The sequence below is a fragment of the Macaca mulatta genome, chromosome 9, assembly GCF_049350105.2.
Source record: "Macaca mulatta isolate MMU2019108-1 chromosome 9, T2T-MMU8v2.0, whole genome shotgun sequence".
Classification (NCBI taxonomy): Eukaryota; Metazoa; Chordata; class Mammalia; order Primates; family Cercopithecidae; genus Macaca; species Macaca mulatta.
This window is the reverse complement of record NC_133414.1, coordinates 101,387,359-101,403,319: the sequence shown is the minus strand read 5'-3', so window position 1 is coordinate 101,403,319 and position 15,961 is coordinate 101,387,359. Positions and strand designations below refer to the sequence as shown.

General features: G+C 39.5%; 2 long non-coding RNA genes across 2 annotated transcripts in view; one reads left to right on the top strand and one right to left on the bottom strand.

The window, feature by feature from the left end:
- Positions 1-2: 2 nt before the first annotated feature.
- Positions 3-15,961, top strand: part of LOC144331164 (uncharacterized) — a 35,162-nt gene continuing 19,203 nt past the window's right edge. Inside the window, exon 1 of the long non-coding RNA XR_013398117.1 lies at positions 3-126. This is a non-coding gene — a long non-coding RNA (uncharacterized LOC144331164). The remainder of the gene's footprint in view (positions 127-15,961) is intronic.
- Positions 228-14,912, bottom strand: LOC144331163 (uncharacterized). Its single transcript, XR_013398116.1, has 3 exons — positions 14,762-14,912; positions 11,054-11,121; positions 228-282 (listed from the first exon to the last, which is right to left on the bottom strand). It is a non-coding gene; the product is annotated as an uncharacterized LOC144331163 (long non-coding RNA).

The window sequence follows — 15,961 nt, the reverse complement described above, 5'->3', positions numbered from 1 at the left end:
GGCACGCATCAGCTGATGTTTTGAGTAATTGCTCTTAGGGGAAGGAAGAGGAAACTGGAAAGTGAAACTAATTTAAAATCGTCAGGAGGAGGAAAATGAAACCTAACAGCTTGAGACCTGCAACGGGTGAGCCAGAGTACATTGTTCAAAATCATGACTAAAATTTGTTTGAGAGAATGTGGAAGTATTCCTAATGTAAATCAAAAAATTAAATTCTAAGGCCATACTCACCAACCACGTGACTGGACCCCTGCTTTTGGCCAACGGCATTCCAAAGTTAACCTGAAAATTGATGGGAAGGGGAAGCTGGATATACCTCATTACACCCTTTTTCCTTTTAGAATTACTAATAGAACACACTCTTTTTTTTTTTTTTTTTTGAGACAGGGTCTTACTTTGTTGCCCACGCTGGAATGCAGTGGCATGATCTCAGCTTACTGCAACCTCTGCCTTCTGGGTTCAAGTGATTCTTTTGCCTCAGCCTCCCGAGTAGCTGGGATTAGAGGCGCCCACCACCACGCCCAGCTAATTTTTGTATTTTCAGTAGAGATGGTGTTTCACCATGTTGGTCAGGCTGGTCTTGAACTCCTGACCTCAGGTGATCCACCCACCTCGGCCTCCAAAAGTGCTGGGATTACAGGCGTGAGCCACTGCACCCAGCCACAACATGCTCTTTTCAAGTGTTACAAGAAACATTTATATCCTATTCTCTCTGAAGTCTGCTACCTGCAGGCTTCATCTGCATAATAAAATCTTGATCTCCACAACCCGGACATTCCTTTCTATTGATTGTCTATTGAATTTCTACTGAATGTCTCCAGACATTCCTTTCTATTGATAATAACTCTTTCAACCAATCATCAATCAGAAAATCTTTGAATCTGCCTATGACTTGGAAGCTGCCCTGCTTCCCTGTTTCCAATCGTCCCACCTTTCTGGACCTAGCCAATGTACACCTTACATGTATTGATTGATGTCTTATGTCTCCCTAAAATGTATAAAAACCAAGTCGTAGCCTAGCACTTGTTCTCAGGATCTCCTGAGGGCTGTGTCATAGGCCACAGGTCACTCATATTTGGCTTAGAATAAATCTCTTCAAATGTTTTACAGAGTTTGACTTTTTTTGTCGATATTAGGTATCTGACCATAGGAAACTGCATTTTTTAAGCCAATTCTTATTTAAAAAAATTTTTGTGGCCACATAGAAGGTATATATATTTATGGGGTACATGAAATATTTGATACAGCATACAATGAGTAATAATCACATCAGGGTAAATGACCTCAAGCATTTATTCTTTGTATTACAAACAATCCAATTATACTCTTTTAGTTATTTTGAAATATGCAATAAATTATTGTTGACTATAGTCATCTTCTTGTTCTAACAAACACTAGATCTTTTTTTTTTTTTTTGAGACGGAGTCTCACGCTGTTGCCCAGGCTGGAGTGCAGTGGCGCGATCTCGGCTCACTGCAAGCTCCGCCTCCTGGGTTCACGCCATTCTCCTGCCTCAGCCTCCTGAGTAGCTAGGACTACAGGCGCCCGCCACCGCGCCCGGCTAATTTTTTTTTGTATTTTTAGTAGAGACGGGGTTTCACTGTGGTCTCGATCTCCTGACCTTGTGATCCGCCCGCCTCGGCCTCCCAAAGTGCTGGGATTACAGGCTTGAGCCACCGCGCCCGGCCCAAACACTAGATCTTATTAATTCTATCTAGGTATATTTTTGTACCCATTAAGCATCCCCACTTCCCCCACTACTAGTCTTCCCAGCCTGTAGTAATCATCATTCTAATCTCTATCTCCATGTGTTCAATTGTCTTAATATTTTTAGCTTCCACAAACAAGTGAGAATATGTAAAATTTGTCTTTCTGCGCCTGGCATAATTCACTTATAATGACTTCCAGTTCTATCCATGTTGTTGCAAATGACAGGATCTCATTCTTTTTGTGGCTGAAGAGTACTCCATTGTGTAAATGTATCACATTTTCTTTATCCGTTCTTCTGTTGATGGACACTCAGGTTGCTTCCAAATCTTGGCTATTGTGAATAGTGCTGCAATAAACATGGGAGTGCAGGTATCTCTTTGATGTACTGATTTCCTTTCTTTTTGATATATTCCTGGCAGTGGGATTACTAGATCATATGGTAGTTCTTTTTTTAGTTTTTTGAGGAACCTCCAAACTGTTATCCATAGTAGTTACAATAGTTTACATTCCCGCCAACAGTGTACAAGGGTTCCCTTTTCTCCACATCCTTGCCAGCATTTGTTATTGCCTGTCTTTTGGATATAAGCAATTTTAACAAGGGTAAGATCATATCTCATTGCAGGTTTTTTTTTTTAACTTTTATTTTATGTTCAGGTGTACATGTATAGGTTTGTTATTTAGGTAAATTGCATGTCATGAGGGTTTAGTGTACAGATTATTTAGTCACCCAGGTAATAGGCATAGTATATGATAGGTAGTTTTTCAGTCCTCTCCTTTCTCCCATGCTTCACCCTCAAGTAGGCCCCAGTGTCTGTTCCCCTCTTTGTGTCCATGATGTTCAGTTCCCACTTATAAGTGAGAACATGCGGTATTTTGTTTTCTCTTCCTGCGTTAGTTTACTGAGGATAATGGCCTCCAGTTCCATTCATGTTACTGCAAAGGACATGAGCTCATTCTTTTTTTTTTTTTTTTTTTTTTTGTGGTTGCGTAGTATTCTATGGTGTATATATACCACATTTTCCTTATCCGGTCTCCTGTTGATGGGCATTTAGGTTGAGTCCATGTCTTTGCTATTGTGAATAGTGCTGTGATGGTTGTGCATGTGTCTTTTTTTTTTTTTTTTTTTTGGGTGTCTCTTAAATTAATATTTTTATTTTTTATTTATTTATCTTTCTTCTCCACACAGGAGACATGGAGCCCACTTACAAACTAGATCCAATTCCATGAAATCCAATGTTTTTACATAATTAATTTTATGTATACTAGTTTTTCAAACGTGCCAACAATTTTTGTGGTGTCAGGCTGACATGTAGCTTTAGAAAACATTATTTCTAGAATTATACACATAACATTGCATTACAACAAACAAAAGTCATTTTTAAATAGGAATATTCTAATGAAGAAGTGTTGTGTTTCATTCTCTAACAAAATTTAGACCCTTTAAATACCATATTCAACTATTTCATTGACATTCTGGTGGGCTTCCCTGGGTTTCTCTTACCTAATAATAAATTATCAGGGATTATTATTTTTTTTTAATTTATTTATTATTATTATACTTTAAGTTCTAGGGTACATGTGCATAACATGCAGGTTTGTTACATATGTATACTTGTGCCATGTTGGTGTGCTGCACCCATCAACTCGTCAGCACCCATCAACTCGTCATTTACGTCAGGTATAACTCCCAGTGCAATCCCTCCCCCCTCCCCCCTCCCCATGATAGGCCCCAGTGTGTGATGTTCCCCTTCCCGAGTCCAAGTGATCTCATTGTTCAGTTCCCACCTATGAGTGAGAACATGCGGTGATTGGTTTTCTGTTCTTGTGATAGTTTGCTAAGAATGATGGTTTCCAGCTGCATCCATGTCCCTACAAAGGACACAAACTCATCCTTTTTTATGGCTGCATAGTATTCCATGGTGTATATGTGCCACATTTTCTTAATCCAGTCTGTCACTGATGGACATTTGGGTTGATTCCAAGTCTTCGCTATTGTGAATAGTGCTGCAATAAACATACGTGTGCATGTGTCTTTATAGCAGCATAATTTATAATCCTTTGGGTATATACCCAGTAATGGGATGGCTGGGTCCGGTACATCTAGTTCTAGATCTTTGAGGAATCGCCATACTGTTTTCCATAATGGTTGAACTAGTTTACAGTCCCACCAACAGTGTAAAAGTGTTCCTATTTCTCCACATCCTCTCCAGCTCCTGTTGTTTCCTGACTTTTTAATGATCGCCATTCTAACTGGTGTGAGATGGTATCTCATTGTGGTTTTGATTTGCATTTCTCTGATGGCCAGTGATGATGAGCATTTTGTCATGTGTCTGTTGGCTGTATGAATGTCTTCTTTTGAGAAATGTCTGTTCATATCCTTTGCCCACTTTTTGATGGGGTTGTTTGTTTTTTTCTTGTAAATTTGTTTGAGTTCTTTGTAGGTTCTGGATATTAGCCCTTTGTCAGATGAGTAGATTGCAAAAATTTTCTCCCATTCTGTAGGTTGCCTGTTCACTCTGATGGTAGTTTCTTTTGCTGTGCAGAAGCTCTTTAGTTTAATGAGATCCCATTTGTCAATTTTGGCTTTTGCTGCCGTTGCTTTTGGTGTTTTAGACATGAAGTCTTTTCCCATGCCTATGTCCTGAATGGTACTACCTAGGTTTTCCTCTAGGATTTTTATGGTATTAGGTCTAACATTTAAGTCTCTAATCCATCTTGAATTAATTTTTGTATAAGGAGTAAGGAAAGGATCCAGTTTCAGCTTTCTACTTATGGCTAGCCAATTTTCCCAGCACCATTTATTAAATAGGGAATCCTTTCCCCATTTCTTGTTTCTCTCAGGTTTGTCAAAGATCAGATGGCTGTAGATGTGTGGTATTATTTCTGAGGACTCTGTTCTGTTCCATTGGTCTATATCTCTGTTTTGGTACCAGTACCATGCTGTTTTGGTTACTGTAGCCTTGTAGTATAGTTTCAAGTCAGGTAGCGTGATGCCTCCAGCTTTGTTCTTTTGACTTAGGATTGTCTTGGAGATGCGGGCTCTTTTTTGGTTCCACATGAACTTTAAAGCAGTTTTTTCCAATTCTGTGAAGAAACTCATTGGTAGCTTGATGGGGATGGCATTGAATCTATAAATTACCTTGGGCAGTATGGCCATTTTCACGATATTGATTCTTCCTATCCATGAGCATGGTATGTTCTTCCATTTGTTTGTGTCCTCTTTTATTTCACTGAGCAGTGGTTTGTAGTTCTCCTTGAAGAGGTCCTTTACATCCCTTGTAAGTTGGATTCCTAGGTATTTTATTCTCTTTGAAGCAATTGTGAATGGAAGTTCATTCCTGATTTGGCTCTCTGTTTGTCTGTTACTGGTGTATAAGAATGCTTGTGATTTTTGCACATTAATTTTGTATCCTGAGACTTTGCTGAAGTTGCTTATCAGCTTGAGGAGATTTTGGGCTGAGACAATGGGGTTTTCTAAATATACAATCATGTCATCTGCAAAGAGGGACAATTTGACTTCTTCTTTTCCTAACTGAATACCCTTGATTTCTTTCTCTTGCCTAATTGCCCTAGCCAGAACTTCCAACACTATGTTGAATAGGAGTGGTGAGAGAGGGCATCCCTGTCTTGTGCCAGTTTTCAAAGGGAATTTTTCCAGTTTTTGCCCATTCAGTATGATATTGGCTGTGGGTTTGTCATAAATAGCTGTTATTATTTTGAGGTACGTTCCATCAATACCGAATTTATTGAGCGTTTTTAGCATGAAGGGCTGTTGAATTTTGTCAAAAGCCTTTTCTGCATCTATTGAGATAATCATGTGGTTCTTGTCTTTGGTTCTGTTTATATGCTGGATTATGTTTATTGATTTGCGAATGTTGAACCAGCCTTGCATCCCAGGGATGAAGCCCACTTGATCATGGTGGATAAGCTTTTTGATGTGTTGCTGAATCCGGTTTGCCAGTATTTTATTGAGGATTTTTGCATCGACGTTCATCAGGGATATTGGTCTAAAATTCTCTTTTTTTGTTGTGTCTCTGCCAGGCTTTGGTATCAGGATGATGTTGGCCTCATAAAATGAGTTAGGGAGGATTCCCTCTTTTTCTATTGATTGGAATAGTTTCAGAAGGAATGGTACCAACTCCTCCTTGTACCTCTGGTAGAATTCAGCTGTGAATCCATCTGGTCCTGGACTTTTTTTGGTTGGTAGGCTATTAATTATTGCCTCAATTTCAGAGCCTGCTATTGGTCTATTCAGGGATTCAACTTCTTCTTGGTTTAGTCTTGGAAGAGTGTAAGTGTCCAGGAAATTATCCATTTCTTCTAGATTTTCCAGTTTATTTGCGTAGAGGTGTTTATAATATTCTCTGATGGTAGTTTGTATTTCTGTGGGGTTGGTGGTGATATCCCCTTTATCATTTTTAATTGCGTCGATTTGATTCTTCTCTCTTTTCTTCTTTATTAGTCTTGCTAGTGGTCTGTCAATTTTGTTGATCTTTTCAAAAAACCAACTCCTGGATTCATTGATTTTTTGGAGGGTTTTTTGTGTCTCTATCTCCTTCAGTTCTGCTCTGATCTTAGTTATTTCTTGCCTTCTGCTAGCTTTCGAATGTGTTTGCTCTTGCTTCTCTAGTTCTTTTAATTGCGATGTTAGAGTGTCAATTTTAGATCTTTCCTGCTTTCTCTTGTGGGCATTTAGTGCTATAAATTTCCCTCTACACACTGCTTTAAATGTGTCCCAGATATTCTGGTATGTTGTATCTTTGTTCTCATTGGTTTCAAAGAACATCTTTATTTCTGCCTTCATTTCGTTATGTACCCAGTAGTCACTCAGGAGCAGGTTGTTCAGTTTCCATGTAGTTGAGCGGTTTTGATTGAGTTTCTTAGTCCTGAGTTCTAGTTTGATTGCACTGTGGTCTGAGAGACAGTTTGTTATAATTTCTGTTCTTGTACATTTGCTGAGGAGTGCTTTACTTCCAATTATGTGGTCGATTTTGGAATAAGTACGATGTGGTGCTGAGAAGAATGTATATTCTGTTGATTTGGGGTGGAGAGTTCTATAGATGTCTATTAGGTCTGCTTGCTGCAGAGATGAGTTCAATTCCTGGATATCCTTGTTAACTTTCTGTCTCGTTGTTCTGTCTAATGTTGACAGTGGAGTCCCATTATTATTGTATGGGAGTCTAAGTCTCTTTGTAAGTCTCTAAGGACTTGCTTTATGAATCTGGGTGCTCCTGTATTGGGTGCATATATATTTAGGATAGTTAGCTCTTCCTGTTGAATTGATCCCTTTACCATTATGTAATGGCCTTCTTTGTCTCTTTTGATCTTTGATGGTTTAAAGTCTGTTTTATCAGAGACTAGTATTGCAACCCCTGCTTTTTTTTGGTCTCCATTTGCTTGGTAAGTCTTCCTCCATCCCTTTATTTTGAGCCTATGTATGTCTCTGCGTGTGAGATGGGTCTCCTGAATACAGCAGACTGATGGGTCTTGACTCTTTATCCAGTTTGCCAGTCTATGTCTTTTAATTGGAGCATTTAGTCCATTTACATTTAAGGTTAATATTGTTATGTGTGAACTTGATCCTGCCATTATGATATTAACTGGTTATTTTGCTTGTTAGTTGATGCAGTTTCTTCCTAGCCTCGATGGTCTTTACATTTTGACATGTTTTTGCAATGGCTGGTACCAGTTGTTCCTTTCCATGTTTAGTGCTTCCTTCAGGGTCTCTTGTAAGGCAGGCCTAGTGGTGACAAAATCTCTAAGCATTTTCTTGTTTGTAAAGGATTTTATTTCTCCTTCACTTATGAAACTTAGTTTGGCTGGATATGAAATTCTGGGTTGAAAATTCTTTTCTTTAAGAATGTTGAATATCGGCCCCCACTCTCTTCTGGCTTGAACAGTTTCTGCTGAGAGATCCACTATTAGTCTGATGTGCTTCCATTTGTGGGTAACCCGACCTTTCTCTCTGGCTGCCCTTAACATTTTTTCCTTCATTTCAACTTTGGTGAATCTGACAATTATTTGTTTTGGAGTTGCTCTTCTTGAGGAATATCTTTGTGGCATTCTCTGTATTTTCTGAATTTGAATGTTGGCCTACCTTGCTAGGTTGGGGAAGTTCTCCTGGATAATATCCTGCAGAGTGTTTTCCAACTTGGTTTCATTCTCCCTGTCACTTTCAGGTACACCAATCAGACGTAGATTTGGTCTTTTCACATAGTCCCATATTTCTTGGAGGTTTTGTTCATTTCTTTTTACTCTTTTTTTCTCTAAACTTCTCTTCTTGTTTCATTTCATTCATTTGATCTTCAATCGCTGACACCCTTTCTGCCACTTGATCCAATTGGCTACTGAAGCTTGTGCATGCATCACGCAGTTCTCATGCCATGGTTTTCTGCTCCATCTGGTCATTTAAGGTCTTCTCTATGCTGTTTTTTCTAGTTAGCCATTCATCTAATCTGTTTTTCAAGGTTTTTAGCTTCTTTGTGACGAGTTGAAGCATCCTCCCTTAGCTCGGAGAGGTTTGTTATTACCGATTGTCTGAAGCCTTCCTGTCTCAACTCGTCAAAGTCAATCTCCATCCAACTTTGTTCCATTGCTGGCGAGGAGCTGCATTCCTTTAGAGGAGAAGAGGTGCTCTGATTTTTAGAATGTTCAGCTTTTCTGCTCTGGTTTCTCCCCATCTTTGTGGTTTTATCTACCTTTGGCTTTGATGATGGTGACGTACAGATGGGGTTTTGGTGTGGATGTCCTTTCTGTTTGTTAATTTTCCCTCTAACAGTCAGGACCCTCTGTGGCAGGGCTGTTGCAGTTTGCTGGAGGTCCACTCCAGACCCTGTTTGCCTGGGTATCACCAGTGGAAGCTGCAGAATGGCAAATGTTACTGCCTGATCCTTCCTCTGGAAGCTTCATCTCAGAGGGGTACCCCGCTGTATGAGGTGTCAGTTGGCTCCTACTGGGAGGTCCCTCCCAGTTAGGCTACTCAGGGGTCAGGGACCCACTTGAGGAGGTAGTCTGTCCATTCTCTGATCTCAAACTCCATGCTAGGAGAGCCACTACTCTCTTCAAAGCTGTCAGACAGGGATGCTTAAGTCTGCAGAAGTTTCTGCTGCCTTTTGTTCAGCTATGCCCTGCCCCCAGAGGTGGAGTCTATAAAGGCAGGCAGGCCTCCTTGAGCTGTGGTGGGCTCCACCCAGTTCGAGCTTCCTGGCTGCTTTGCTTACCTACTTAAGCCTCAGGAATGGCGGGTGCCCCTCCCCAAGCCTTGCTGCCACCTTACAGTTCAATCTCAGACTGCTATACTAGCAGTGAGCTAGGCTCTGTGGGCGTGGGGCCCTCTAAGCCAGGTGCGGGATATAATCTCGTGGTGTGCCATTTGCTAAGACCATTGTAAAAATGCAGTATTAGGGTGGGAGTGTCCCGATTTTTCTGGTACTGTCTGTCACAGCTTCCCTTGGCTAGGAAAGGGAATTCCCTGACCCCTTGTACTTCCCGAGTGAGGCAATGCCCTGCCCTGCTTCAGTTCACGTTCCGTGGGCTGCACTCACTGTTTGACAAGCCCCAGTGAGATGAACCTGGTACCTCAGTTGGAAATGCAGAAATCACCCATCTTCTGTGTAGCTCACGCTGGGAGCTGTAGACTGGAGCTGTTCCTATTTGGCCATCTTGGAACCTCCTCCAAAACTGCATTTTTAATAATGTCTCAAGGAGATTCTGATGTAGGGGTTTCTGGGACCCAGTTATATGAAAGACTTTCAAAATTTTTTTTTTTTAAATAGTAGTTTTGTCCAGTAAATTATCTCCCAGAAGTAAATTTAGACCTGAAGACCTAGATTTAATTATCTCTGTTTACCTTACTAGCTCTTGAATTTTCCAGGGGCCAAATCATTGAGCCAGAATTTCCTTTTTGCTTCACACTAAACATATGGAGCCAGGCCCTGGAGAGATCTCTGAGCTGTTTAGCTCTCCAAGGTCTGGATAATAAGTTAGTTTACCCAGCTATAAAATGAGCAAAAGTAATACACATATTATTGTTTAATGGATGGATTATATATTTATGCTTTGAGCTCTGAAGGAGTTGATACTACCCTGAGAGGGTTTTTTTTTTTTTCATTTTATAATACTTCCCAACCATGCTATAAATATTCATAAAAACCTAGGAAGTATAGTTGTAATGACTAATATGATGATGAAGGAATTAACTAGAAGCATTCCCTCTATCTTGTAATTGCAGAGATTCTTTTGTAGCAAAATTGAGGTGACATATGGTGTTTCCAACAACAGAGTCTCATGAGATACTTTGAGTTCAGAGGTTGTTATATTCTATGAAAGTAACCTGCAATTTGGAAAAGTCTAATTCTGATTGGTTGTTTAACTTAACAATTTGTTATCCTAGTCATAATAAAGTGACATATCTTTATAAAAGGTACAAATATTTGTGATATCATAAAAGGTATAAATACCATCCCTACACTCAGTTAAGAGGTGCCTTTGGCCTCATGCTTTAGAGGGTCCCACATATCACAGATAAAAACATACAAAAATTTAAAAGAACAAATAGCCCCTCTGTTACTCAGAATCCAGTGCTTTATTCTGGTAGAATCCGATTTGAAACCCCAAACATCCAGCCCAGGGAAAAGTTGTCTATCTTCTCTTCTTTGCTCACAATGAATGGAGATCTTATCATGCATGTTTGTGCATTGTGAGGGAGCTGATTTTTAGACACAGATTCTGCTTCGGAGTTCAGAGAGGATTGTAGCAATAAAGATCAGAGAAAAGACAAATTCAACAAACTACTCAAAGCCTTTCTTTCACCAGAATGCAATAGATTCTTATGTAATGAAGAATTATATTTCCAGTACAGTAGCACCTATTGTCCATTTTTTTGCTTTTCTTTTTGTTCTAATTCCTGGCTCAAAAAGTACTCATGAATTAGCACAGTATTTGCAACAGTTGCACATGGTGACTGAATAACAATCTGCATCATTAAGAAATTCATATTATTATTTTTTTTTTCTTTTTGACAGAGTCTTGCTCTGTAGCCAGGCTGGAGTGCAGTGGCACAATCTCAGCTCACTGCAACCTCCACCTCCTGGGTTCAAGAAATTCTCCTGCCTCAGCCTCCCAAAAAGTTGGGACTACAGGCACCCACCACCACACCCAGCTGATTTTTGTATTTTTAGTAGAGACGGGATTTCACCACATTGGCCAGGATGGTCTCGATCTCTAAACCTCATGATCCACCTGCCTTGGCTTCCCAAAGTGTTGGGATTAGAGGCAAGAGCCACTGCGCCTGACCTAAATTCACATTATTCTTAAACTTATATACATGCAGATGTGAACTTACCTATGGAGTCAAATTCTCTTCTGTATTTGGACTCTTTCTTTGCGCCAATTTGCCAATCAGGAAGGTTCCTGCATATGAGTATTTAAATATAAAATCAGATGGGATTAGATTTTTGTAGCATACCCAACTCAGAAAATAGAATACGTAACTTATTTAACATATCTACTGAATGTGAAAGCAACAATAGTATTCAAAATGCTACTAATAAGGGTACAACACAACGAAAACAAACTTCGAAGTAAAAGTAGATAACAAAAGAAAAATTTTCCTTATTATATTTGGAACAAGAGTCCCATTTTTTAACAGCTATAATAAAATATAATTCACATATCATACAATTCACCCATTTAAAGTATACAATTCAATAGCTTTCATTCTATTCACAGTTATGCAACCAGCACCACAATCAATTATAGAACATTCTCAAGCTGGCATCTCCCATCGTCCCAACCCCCTCCCCTACCCTTGGCAACTGCTAATTTACTTTCTGTCTCTACAAATTTGCCTCTGTTGAGCATTTCATATAAACAGAATCATACAATATGTGACCTTTTTAAATTGCCTTTTGTCATTTTGCATGTTTTCAAGGTTCATCTGTGTTGTATCATGTATCAGTAATTACTTCATTTATTTTTGTTTCCAAATAATATTCCATTATGTGTATATACCATATTTCATTTATCACCTCATCAGTTGATGGGTCCACCTTTTGGCCATCATGAATAATGCAACTATGAATACAGCTATGAACATTCATGCATAAGTTTTGTGTGAACATGTTTTCATGTTTTCCTTTTTCTTACATACGTATCTAGGAATGGAATTGCTGGGTCATATGGTAACTATGTTTAACCATTTGAAGAACTGCCCAACTATTTTCTAAAGTGGCTACACCATTTTACATTAAACATACTTATTTTCGAGGTAATACAGATTTTCTTATCTGAGCTCTTAAGAGATGAGTTACTGAAAGAGAGAGAAGGCTGTAGGAAGGACAATGTGCTGGTATGATTCATCTTCATTTCTGACTAAAGGATGTGCTGAAAAATGGAACCAGATTGAATTGGTTGCAGTTCAGTCTATATCTCTGCTATTCAAGGTGTAGTTTACAGACTACTGGCATTGATTTGACCTGAGAGCTTGAGAGAAATATAGAGTCTCAGGCTCCACCCAGATCTACTAAATCATAGTCTACATTTTAACAAGATCCTCAGGTGATTGTGCACATGAAAGTGGGCACTGCACATTAAAGTTTGAGAAATACTGGAAGAGTTAGAATTCTAGATATTCTACAGGTAATAACATGTAAGACAGCGCTGGACTACACACAAAATTTTGTGCTCGTGTGATGGAAAACTAGAGTGTATTCTAGGTATGCAAGCCATGTCCTCTGCCAGTCATTTCCTCTCTCCTCTTATGTCTCCTTCTTGGATAATTTGCTCTCATTCCTGCAGAAAGCCTGCACTCAAAGCTCCTGCTTTGTCTGGCTTATGGTCTCATTCTCTTGGTCAACTGGATTCTATTGGTAATGGATATTGACTTGAAATGAGACAAACAGATTTTTCTTTGGAATTTTGATCAGAAGAAAGTGATTCTAGAAAGTCATTATTGAATTATTGTTATTTATTTTTTGAGACAGGGTCTCATCCCACTGTGTTGCCTAGGCTGGAGTGCAGTGACATGATCTCAGCTCACTGAAGCCCCCACCTCCTGGGCTCAAGCGACCCTCCTACCTCAACATCCCAAGTAGATGGGACTACAGGTGCATGCCACCAAGCCCAGCTAAGTTTTGTATTTTTTGTAGAGATAGGGTTTCACCATGCTGTCCAGGCTGATCTCGAACTCCTGGGCTCAAACAATCAGCTCACCTCCGCCTGCAAAGTGTGGCAATTACAGGTGTGAACCACTGCACCTGGCCTCTGCTGAATTATTAGGAGAAGAGATAAGTAAACTGGTAGGGATGTTTTCCACTTCATGCACAGAGACTCAAAGTCATCTCTAGAAAGAGAAACTTGAAGGAAGAAGACATAAAGGGAAGATGAAAGTGAGAAAGAAAGAGAGCAAAAGGAAGAGAGAAGTGGCGGGGGGAGAGAGAGAGAGGAAAGAAAACTAGCATTCTGGGTTTGAAGAGGATTTCTGTCATACAGATTCCACACTTGAACATTTTATTTATCTGTGATCTATATGCCAGCATCTTTTTTGGAAATATATGCATGCACTCATCAGATTGACAAAAATTAAAGACTGGTAATATTCAGTATTGGTGAAGATGTTGGAAATAATATTTCTCATACATTGCTAGTGGAAATAATAATTTCCTTTTTAACACCTAGACAAATCAACTCTTTTCCATGACCTAAAAGCCTTACTCATTATTTAAAATGTTTCCATATTTTAAAATATTCTAGTAAACTCTAGTTTTTCTTAATCAACAATTAGAAGATATATTACATAGTTTTATACATATATTTTAAAGCTCCAACTTATGTAGGCTTTTTCACTAAATGCAAAAAATGTACAAGTAGGTTTGAGTTTTTTTTTTTTTTTTTTTTTGAGACAGGTTCTCCCTCTGTCACCAAGTGCAGTGGCACCATCTCACTGCAACTACCACCTCCCAGGTTCATGAGATTCTCCCACCTCAACCTCCTGAGTAGCTGGAATTACAGGCACACGCCACCACGCCCGGTTAATTTTTTTTTTTTTTTTTTGTATTTTTTTTTTAGTAGAGACGGGGTTTCACCATATTTGTCAGTCTGGTCTGGAACTCCTGGCCTCAGGTGATCCTCCCTCCTCGGCCTCCCAAAGTGCTGGTATTTTAGGCTTCAGCCACTGTGCCTGGCCAGGTTTGAGTTTTTAAATGTACTGCTTGATGACAAATTAGTAAGTTTAATTTAAAAATGAGAAAGGAAAATGTGTGCTCAGTGGTTTTATATCACAGTATCTCTGCTGCGTAATATCTGTAAATCAAAAGCAGAATATAAATAGGCTCATTGACTTGGGATATCCAGGATGCTGGAAAGGTAAAGAAAGACTTTTCAAATATTTTAATTAGATTATATATATATAAACACACTGGGGCCAATTTCCAGGTCTCTAGAAGGGTTTCAGAAATTTCCAGGTTCAGGGCAGAATTTACTACATATTTTTACATGTTACCCAATTCAGAAATAACACAAACTTTGACTCATTATGTTTCCAAAACAAACGAGACATAAATCAAGGCTCTGGGGTCAATATGTATCATTTACCTGTTTGGTAGCCTCCTTTTCAATAGCAGCCTGCAGAGAACCAGAGGAGAAGAACTGTTTGGGATTTGTTTCCACAGGCTTCCAACAAATCCTGCCTCTGGTCTCTTCTCTAGTCTTAAGTCCTGTATGTAAAGCAGCTGAAGGGAGGCCCCATGTAGAGCTGAGAATGTCTGTCTTACAAGTGCATGCACCTAGGTACATCTAAGGATTTTAGTCGGTTTCCCTCTTTGCAGCCTCCCTAGAAGGTGTAGATAATCAGCAATGAGATAGCTGCACTATTAATCATGGGGAAAATTTCTTACATATTAGTCTAAGTTAGTCCCTTTTCCAAAATCAGCGATGGGGGAAATGGAGGAAACGAGGAAATGGGCATGTATGATCTCAGGTTGGAAACTACAACCCTCAGATTGGCATCCAAGGTTGATTGCATGTATGGTAGGGATCCTAACACAAGGCCTACCTGTGTTATAATCAGGATTCTAATACATGCAGTCTTCCAGTTGCACTGGATCCAGTTGTATTTGATGTGTCAGTTGACATAGGGGATGAAGGAAGGTGAAATTGCAGCATGACTCAAGGTCAGCTGTCCCCAGGGACTGTGTCTGAGCTCTGTGGAGAAAGACAAGCAGAAGTCAATGAATCTTTTTCACTGAGGACTCTGAGGCAGAGAAATAAATAACAACTACTTGGAAGCGACACAGAGAAAAGAGGAATTCTTCTCACTCTTTCACTGACACTAACACACTTGAAAACATTGTTGGCAGAGATATTAAGGTGGCAATCAAATACGGAGAATGTGAAATGTATTGAAGGCAGTTTTAGGGGCAATGGTCATTGATGGATATGGGTGTTGAAGCTACACAAGTAGCAAATGTGATCAGATAACTCTGATAGACATGTTCATCAGCACGTAGGAGACATCTACTAGGGGCTTGCTGTGTTGGGTGAATATATGGAGGGAGTCAAATGTCCTGCCCTGGGAAATGTGGTTAAAAGGCAGGGAATTACAAGTCAAGCCCAATTAATGTGACTCCATTTGTTATTCCTGGATGGTGAAATTTCAGGAAACAGGAGCTATGTACATAATTTTCTTTATTGTTTTCCAATCATTTGTTAAGTCCCCAAATAAATATTAAGTGTAAGATGTTATGTTTCCCTTTCCTACCTTTCTTTCTGTTTTCCCACTAAGGGTCCTGTTCCAGCAAGGGACTGGTGGCATGACGTGCAAGGACAAGATTACATACATCTGTCTTTAGTACACACAGGTACCAAAGGTCCTCTCTCAAGGTCGGCATGCCTTTCCATTTTAACCTTCCACTCAGAATATGTGTGGTGTTCCTTCCCAGGAACCAGATGTAGTCTTAATTTACTCAGGCAAGGTGAGCTAGATCTACCACTGAAACATACACTTGTCCATTTTGATCCAGTGAAATGAGTTTACCTTTGCAGTTGGCATGATTTGCATTTTCCATTAGAGGCCTCTTGAAAAATAACGGAGATTTCTTGTCTCTTCCTATTCTTTACTTAATAGGGAAGACTCTCTAACACGCATTTGGATTGAGTCCAGGATGGGGCATAAAATGGAATCAGTGACATTTATTTCTCATAATAGAGGTCAGAATAGAGAAAATGTGATAAAAGCACAAAATTTAACAAAGAA